Raw genomic sequence first — 9,699 nt, forward strand, 5'->3', positions numbered from 1 at the left:
GGCTGAACCCAGAGCCTCGTGCGTCCTAGGCGAGTTCTCTACCAGTAACCTACCCCTGGTCTGCCTTACTATTTTGTTTTGGTTTTGAAGGGTTTCTTTTTTTTTTTTTTTTTTCTTTAGACCTTGAATTTGTGATCCTGTCTTAGTAATCCAAGTGCTAGGATGACAGGACTCTGTCACAATGCCCCGGCTTCAGTTTTGATGACAACCTCCATTGCTCTCCACGGGGATGATTGGACAGCCTTGAAACGTGGCAACCATCAAATGTGACCCAAGAGATCAAGGCTGGAGCCACAGTTTTATGTCTCTTATTGTATTACCCAAAAGTCACATGCTTCCGTTTCTACCACACGCTGTTCTTTAGAGGCAAGTCACTAAATCTGACCCACACTCAGGGGAAATTAGGCTCCACCTTTAGAAAAGACAAACACCAAAGTCCTTGTGGACGTATTTCCAAATCACCCCAGGAGGAAGCTTAACTATATCTTCACAGAAAACTGATTAAATGAAGTATGGCTGTTGTCTCCAAAGACTTCTATAGCGTCCTCCTTCCCCTGGTGGGGGCAGCCACAGTGCATGCTCACAACAAGATTTTAATTTTATGTATATTTACCTGATCAATATAATGCATGTTAAAGTAGTGTGTGGGGTTTTTTTAATTTTAAGTTTTAAAAATAAATATGGGTGAAAGGTGATCTGAATGTCCCTCACCCTCTATGATCTCTTGAGGTGGATATAAAGACATCACTATGTATATATGTAGTTATTAAAATCAGTTGTGTATATATCCTGATAGCTGGTGATATCCATATAAACATAAACTGAATAAAATGGCAAGATGACCCAGTCTTTATAAGGGACATCTGCACATGCATTATATACATATACTTACATAAATACCAAAGAAACTCAGGCTTGTGATACCTAAGCTTAGAATGATGAGAGAAGTCAGCTTGTGCATCTTTATCCATAACTTGAATTTTGTACGTACATGCTTTTGTCTCCACAGTCACATTTCGTATGTTCAAGGAAGCAAATACAAATTAACATGAAAACGAAAGCAACAAAACAAGCAAAGAGTGTGAAAAACTAGTCTTCGGAAGTCAATAAGAATGCTGACCTCAAACTTACAGTGATCCCCCTGCCTCTGCCTCTCAAGCACTGGAGTTAAAGGCATGTGCCTGTCTGCCTGGCTCAAACACTTCTTCATGTTCAATTTCATTCGCAGAAAAAGAAACATAAACTCAAGACTACGTAGTGGCCACTTTTCACTCCGTGTGATGACTACTCTAAAGTTAGATAGCATACTGTTTTAGGATCATATGCAGCATTCAAAGTTGTGAAAACTGTAAATAGAAGCCTGCGGGAGGCCATTTGACAATGGCTGCAAAACTTAACAATGCACACAGCCTTTGACTCAGTGCCCCTTCTAGAAATTTATCTTCAGATGTATGCAAACAGCATATGCCCAAGGTGTAATAAATACTCTCCAAAACTTATATTAACCTAAGTGTCCTTTAACGGAAGTAAAATAAACTATGGTAAATTTACACTATCCACTACATTACAGCTTAAGTTGGTAAGAATATGCATGCATATGAGTTCGATCACATATCAAGTATAAAAGTAAGCACAGAAGCTAAGCATGGTGACACGCACCTTTAATCCCAGCACTTGGGAGATAGAGGCAGGCAGATCTCTCTGATTTCAAGGCCAGCCTGTTCTACAGAGTGAGTTTCAGGACAGCCATGGCTGTTATCACAGAAGAACCCTATCTCTTAAAAAAAAAAAAAAAAAAGCAAGGACAAAAACAAAAAACAAACAAACAAAAGCACAAAGCGTCTTCTACATTCTACTATTGCTTAGACTTTAAAAATTGAAAAATGTCTGTTCTTTTTTCCTTATAAATACCGCTGTTCTCAGCATCTGAAGGGAAGACACTCCAAAGGTTATAGAAACTTACCAACAGAAGCCAGGCGTGGTGGTGCATGCCTTTAATCCCAGCACTCAGGAGGCAGAGGCAGGTGGATTTCTGAGTTCGAGGCCAGCCTGGTCTAGAAAGTGAGTTCCAGAACAGCCAGAGATACACAGAGAAACCCTGTCTCAAAAAACCAAAAAAAAAAAAAAAAAAGAAAGAAACTTACCAACAGAAACTTCTTACCAGTCAGGTGCAAAACTGCATGGCTGTGGAACAAAGAACAGAGACTTCGTTCTGCACATTTGTGTGACTTTTGGCCCATGTTAAAGGATTGCTTATTAAAATCAGGCAACACGGGATGATACTGCTGCTCTGTGCTGGGCATTCTGTTTTGTATGTTATGTAATTTATATGTTTTGCAGCTGACGACGACACTGAGTCCCACATACACTGAGGACGGGTAAAGTCTCCAATCAGTAGTGGAGCTGGGCTAGTCCCAGGCAGCATGTGCCAGGTGCTCTGTCATTTGGCAACTAGACAGTGAGAACAGTAATGTTTGTGTTAGGCAACACAAGTGTGAGTGTTCGCTACATCCAAATCAAGAGGCGCATATGCCTACCCCAAGTGGTACCAGCATAGCTTCTTCACCTTTGTATCCTCCAGAAGGAAAATTTCTAATACCTTTCAGACAGCAGTGGTTCAAGGCCAACCTGATCTAGATAGCATGTTCCAGCCACAGCTATATAGTAAGACCCTGTCTCAAACAAGAACAACAGAGCTGTTGACTACCCAGGCTTACCATAAACCTCTTCTCACTGTCATACATGATACATTCGTGGCCTCCTGACTGATGGTCACTTCAAGAGCCTGCTACCTCACCACCTCTTCATTTATTCAATCCAAAGCATCATTATCCCATCTCTAACACTTTCACACACTTCCCAGAGTATTTAAAACAAGACAGAAAGTGTCTCAAAGCTAGTTAGATATTAACTGCCTTGAAGGTCATTGAGGACAGACCCTTCCCCTTCATCAGCAGCAGCTTATAAAAGCCAGGTCTGAGCCTGCAGAGCTCTGTTTACTGTTTAGAACAGGTTGTGAACTTCTTAGGGTGGGCAAGGAGTAGAGATTAATCTGATCAAGATATATTATGTACATGTGTGAAAATGTCACTAATGAGTTCCATTATATATGGTGTGTGTTAATTTTAAGATAAGAAAAAAATAACATGATCTCAGTTGGTCTCTTGAAAGAAACATAACATTCTGACCAGCCTAAAAAGTCCTAAGACCCTAAAATTAGTAGGATTGGTATCAACCTGGAGGCTTTCGGGTCAAGAAGACAGGAATACCAACTTCTCTTAATAGCTGGGTGTAGTGGCACACTCCTTTAAAGCCAGCAGGCACAGAGACACATTGAAGGGGAAGCAGCATGATTTACATAGTGACTTTCAGGCCAGCCAGGAGTACAGAATGACCCATTGTCTCAAAACAAGGTTGAATTAGAAGAGGGAGGAAGCGGAGGAAGAGGAGGAGGAGGAAGAGGAGGAGGAGGAGGAAGAGAAGGAAGAGGACAACAACTCTTCAAATAGTGTTACACTAGTTGACTTAGCCTGGCAAGTTGTACCTATTGGTGCAGTAGGGTGAGTCTGTTATGGAGGTAACCAATCATTTTCTGGTTGAAACTAAGACCTACACTACAGAAGGGAATTCACACCTGGCACTGTAAACCTAGTCCAAAGCCAATGGATGGGGAGGTCATATGTCTTAGTCGAGAAGCTACCACTGTTGTTTTGATAAATGTATGTGATATTCTCATTAAACCGAATGGGGTAAAACCTTATAGAATGCTGTCTTTGGGGCACAACACATCGGTAGCACTTTTGAATCCTAAGTTCAAGTTGTAACTACCTTCATAAGAATGGTCCTGTCACAGAGTAGGAATAGAGCTCTTGAGGTTCCCCCTCATCCCTGCAGATTTCTAGACAGTTCACAGCTGTGAAGGAAGAAAGATTTTCTTCAGTGGTGCAGCCACTAGCAAGATGCCCATGCCCGGATTCATCCATGCTCCTATGAGCAACCTTAATGAAACAAATTAGGTCACAAACACATACACAAAGGAAGTAGGAGGAAGTCTAGCCAGGGAGAGGAAGGTAGTGGTGAGAGTGGGAAAGGGCAAGAGAGGCTGACTGGAGTTAACATGATCAAGATATAGTATATGCACATGAAAACAGTGTGATGAAGTTCATATGTACAAGTAATATATGCTAAAGACACTAAGAGAGTTCATCCAAATGGGCCTGTCAATCACCTAGGCAGGAAAATGTCCTTTGGGGGAAGCTGCCAGTTCTAACCTTAGACATAGTAATAAAGAATGCCTAAAAGGTAGCACTTTAAGAACAAAGGGGTTCATTCTGATTCACAATTGAAGAATACAGTCATAGCTGGGGATGGTATCCTGGTGGCAGCAGCTTAAAGTCGTGCTGTATCCAGTCAGGAAACCTAGAGACATGCATACTCATGCTCGGAGAGCTACCTCCTTTTGATGCAGGCTCAGACCTTAGTTAGGGTTTTACTGCTGTGAATAGATACCATGACTGAAGCAACTCTTACAAGGACAACATTTAGTTGGGGCTGACTTACAGGTTCAGAGGTACAATTCATTATCATCAAGGCAGGAGCATAGCAGAAGGAGCTGAGAGTTCTACCTCTTCATCTGAAGACCACTAGGAAAAGACTGACTTCCAGGCAGCTAGGATGAGAATCTTAAAGCCCATGTCTACAGTGATATACTTCCTCCAACAGGAACATATGTACTCCAACAAGACCACACCCCCTAATAGTGCCACTCCCTGGGCCAAACACATTCAAACCACCATATTTTGATCCCCCAAAGCTTGTTCCAACACATGAATCTATGGGGGGGAGGGTACCTAGCCATAGCATAATGCAAAATACATTTAATCTGACTTCAAAAGTCCCCATACTCTATAGCAGTCTCAACAATGTTAAAAGTCCAAAGTTCAAAGTCTCTTATGAGATTCATTCAGTCTCTTAACTGTAATCCCATATAAAGACAAAAATACTTAGTAAAAAGCAAGTCAGAAAACCAGCTGGGCAAACCCCAAACTCCATGTTTCCATGTCCAATGTCAAAGTTCTCTTTAGATCTCCAACTCCTTTCATCCTCATTGACTGCTGTTAGAAGATCTGGCATTCAACAACAAACTTCATTCTCTTGGGCTGGTTCCACTCCCTGTTAGCAGCTTTCCTTGGCAGATACCCCACATCTCTGACATCTCTAATATTTTGAGGTATCCAAGGCAACTTCAACTTTATAGCTTCTTATTCCAATGTCTGGGATCAACATATAACCTTCTGGGATCCTCCGAAGGGCTTGAGTCACATCTACAGCTCTGCACTCTGTAGCATTCTAGGCTCTGGTTGACTAAACTCCACTGCTGCTGCTATTCTTAGTGATCATCCCATTGTACTGGCATCTCCAATACACTGGGGTCTTCTGCTACAACTAGGTTTTACCAATACCTTCTCATAGAATAGGCTCTCTTCATGTTGCCAAGCCTTGAACTCAGAGATCTCCATGGCTCTATCTCATGAATGCTAGGATTAAAGGCATGTATCAACACACCTAAATTCAAGTTTTTCCTCCCCTAGAACATGTTCTGCCCCAGGCTGGCCTTGAATTGAGAGATCTGTCTTCTTTTGTCTTCCTGGGCCTAAACTTTTCATAGCCACTATTCCTCAAGATCCAGATCAAAAGTGTGTGTCCTCCATTTCTGGACTGTAGTTCATTTCAAATTAAAATTCCAATAAAAACAATAACCACATAATAATAATGCCTAGATATGACTAAACCCTTTCTCAACTGCAAAAGCATAAACTTAAGCTTAGCTGGATGGGATCTTGCCCTGAGGTTATCGTTCCCTTAATATGTTTACCTCTTGAACATTGGATTTAACTCCTCCACTTCCTGGTACCCCTCTATACTTGAGCTCTATAAATTTTGTGTTTTCCCTTTTTCCTCTTGCTCCTTTTCATTAAAATGTTCTTCTTAAGAGTGAACTTTAGTAGCCAGGCGTGGTGGCGCACGCCTTTAATCCCAGCACTAAGGAGGCAGAGGCAGGCAGATTTCTGAGTTCAAGGTCACCGTGGTCTACAAAGTGAGTTCCAGGACAGCCAGGGCTATACAAAGAAACCCTGTCTCGGGGAAAAAAAAAAAAAAAAAAAAAAAAACTTTAGTAACTGCACAGTAGAATTTACACCTGTTTTGAGACTTCCTGTGGCAAAGCAATTAATCTAAATCTATTCACTTTAGTCTCGTGCAGACTCTTCAGATAATGGCAAAAAGCAGCCATATTCTTCACCAAAATATCACAAGGACAGTCTCTAGGCCACATACTAAAATTCTTCTCCACTGAAATCTCTTGGGCCAGGTCTACACAGTTCAAATCAACCTCAGCACCAATGTTTTCCATATTCCTACTAGGATGATATCTTAAGCCCTACTTAAAGCTTCCCACTTTCACTGCTTCCCAAATCCAAAGTCCCCAAATCCACATTTCTACAAACAAAAACATGGTCAGGCCTAGCACAGCTATACTCACTCCCAGTACCAACCTCAGTGTGAGTTGGGATTTTACTGCTGTGAACAGACACTGTGACTGTAGCAACTCTTATAAGGACAACATTTCATTGGGACTGGCTTACAGGTTCAGAGGCATAGTCCATTATTATCAAGATGGGAGCATGGCAGCATCCAAGTAGGCATGGAACAGAAGAAGCCGAGAGTTCTACATCTTCATCTGAAGACCACTAGGAGAGGACTGGCTTCCAGGCTGCTAGGAAGAGAATCTTAAAGCCCATACCTACAGTGACACACTTCCTCCAACAAGGACATACCTAGTCCAACACCCCTTAATAATGCCACTTCCTGGGCCAAGCATATTCAAACCACCACAAACCCAAAGCCAAGGAATGGTATTGCCCTTCTTTAGGGTGAGTCTTCCTATCTCAATTACCTAATCAAGATAACCTCTACCTTTAGCTATAATCTCTCACAGGAATCCCTGGAGGCTTGTCTCTTTGGTGATTCTGTATCCTATCAAGTGGACAGCATCAATCATCACACGTATGTTAGCACAAAGCTCCACTGTTCACCCTCAGTCCTTGAGAGTGTTCCTCCTTCTTATAGGAAACTCTGCGCATCTTCTCGACTGCATTCTGTGTATCTCATCTCAATTCTCTGGGTGGTGGTCAAAGGACTGGGAGGCTGAGGGGAGTTTGGAGTGACAGTGTCATGACAAAAGGATTTCAAGTCAATAATAAGGGGAAACAGCATTAAAGGGTGAGCCGATGTCTGTCTAGTGATTTGAGGAACTCCTATCCAAGTCCACAGCTTACAATAAAGCCCATTATAAAAGACACAGACGTCTTAGTTGTAAAGATGGAGGTTTGAGTATGGATTGAATGGGTCTTTTCTCATAGATTCCAAGGAGTTTTACATCCAGGAAAGTGACTGTGCAGGGGACCAGAATCCTTTTGTTCTGTCACCAGTAGTAACATCCTAAACTCAATACAAGAAAAGGCACAGAAAACAGCCTCTCTGCTTCTAATTAAAACATTATCTCTCTAATAGGTGAACACAAAGCCTCCAAATGGCCTTCCCATTGAAAATCCCTTTATCAACAGTTTGGCAGAGAGCAAGGAAATTTACACACCCCTGAGGCAAGACAGCGAAAATCTATTACTGTCCTGTGTGCACAGCTGCAAATCGCTTCTGGTCATGTTTTTAAGCACAGATTCGGGAAGTAAATCTGAAATTGGCCACATTAGTTACTGAATATTAAGAGGATATGTTGAATATCTTTCCTGGAATTAAGACACTCCGAAGTCTGGTGCTAACAATGTAGGGCCCATTGTGTGGCCATTAATGCCAAGGTCACACAACCTCAGAATTATAAAAGTGCAAGTTCTCCCTCGCATGTGGTCTAGCCAACAAAGCATATGTAAACAAATGTGCATGCAGGTAAAGGATAGCGTGAAGAACAAAGAAGAAGAAAGCCTAAACGTGAGGCGATGAGGAGGAACCAAATGCAGGTAGCACGCATGCACGTTAAAAGAGGACATAGAGTTCATTGTTTTTCTAGTTCTAATTCTGTCATGGATTTTTCATTTTTGGTAGTGAGTAACTGCATAAAATATACTTAATAATGAAAATCTACAAGCCAGTGTAGAACTCCATAGCTTTCCTTCCAAATGGCTAATTTGACTGTATAAATGTTCACTGAGATGTATAGATTTTGGTCTGCTTATTTTGGGTACATAATTTTTTGCAAATTTTTTTATAACAAAGTTTATTTAAAATTTTTTACAAAGTAATTTACTAAACAAGAACTCCAAAACTGTATCGGTTTCACTGGGTACAGCTTGCCAAGGTCCCAATTTCCCTTAACATCTGCTGAAGGCAAGCACAGGTCCTTTTATCTCAATCCTAACTCCCAATGCTAACTATCAGGTCACACGATACATCTCGCATGGTAAATAGACCTTTGTGTGTATGTGTAGGTTACAGAATTGCTACAGTAAGTTAAAGAGGCCAGAGCAGAGGTCCGACGGAAGGCAAGCAGACAGCTGGTAAGGTGGCAGAGGGACTCTCCATGGGAACTTCTCAAATCCTGTGGGAAGGCTACCGGAGACTCTGTTGCAGAGTCCAACCAAGACTTGGGGTTGAGTTGACCCGCTGAAGTCAGGGAAGACAGAGAAGAGCAGGACTGGATCAACAGACAAACAGACAACAGGAAGGATGGCAATCTAAGTAGGTCCCATCAACAGTGGCGATCAAGTCAAGCTAAAGCCCCCTGGATAGTCAGTAGTTTCCTGCACATTGTATCTTAATCCCTACGCCAGGTGGACAAATGACAGGTGAGTGGAGGCTGTCATCACCATAGTACGGGGCGTCCTGCTCCTTATAGGATCCAGGTGAGGGGATCTACACTTGCACGCAAATGAGAAACAAGTGATACTTAAAGATGGCATCTCCTGAAGAATAACTGTGTCAAGCCTTTTGGCGTTTTGTTTTTGTTTTTATTGGTGGTTGGTTTGTTCGTTTTGGCTCTCATGTAGCCCAGACTGACCCTTAACTTGTTATGTAACCAAGAGTTATCTGAACTTCTGTTCCTCCTTTGCCTTCACCTCCTAAGTAATGGGGTTATAGACCTCTGCTGCCATACCCAATTCTCTGTAGGCCTAGAGACAACCCAGGGCTTTATGCATGCTCGAAAAGCACCTTGCAACTGATGACACCCCCAGCCCCTGACAAGGATGTCATTGCGGGGGGGTTTTTTTGTTTGTTTTTTAAGGAAGAAACAAAAACAGATGAGAGGAATTGAGTAAATCCCAAGTTAGTTATTAAATTAAGGTGTTTTGTTCAAAACCAATGCCAAGTTCACATCAGTCATAAGAAAACTAAACACCAGACAGCTGAAAGTGTAATCAATTGCCAATGCCTCCGCAAGCCACCGGGTACTAAACGGCAGCCAGCAAGGCTTTGAGGACAGCAAGTTCAGGCAGAATGCAAACCCCCACCCCTGGGATGGGAAGTAACACGGAGAAATGATGACTTTGTTCTTATTCCATCACAGAGAAGGTATACAGTCCAAACTGCCTCCGTTCCTAGGATTTAAACATACGCAAACCTAGGCCGGGGTTAAGACAGAGCTTCAGAGAAAACACACACACACACACACACACACACACACACACA

This window comes from Mus pahari, chromosome 15 (assembly GCF_900095145.1).
Source record: "Mus pahari chromosome 15, PAHARI_EIJ_v1.1, whole genome shotgun sequence".
Classification (NCBI taxonomy): Eukaryota; Metazoa; Chordata; class Mammalia; order Rodentia; family Muridae; genus Mus; species Mus pahari.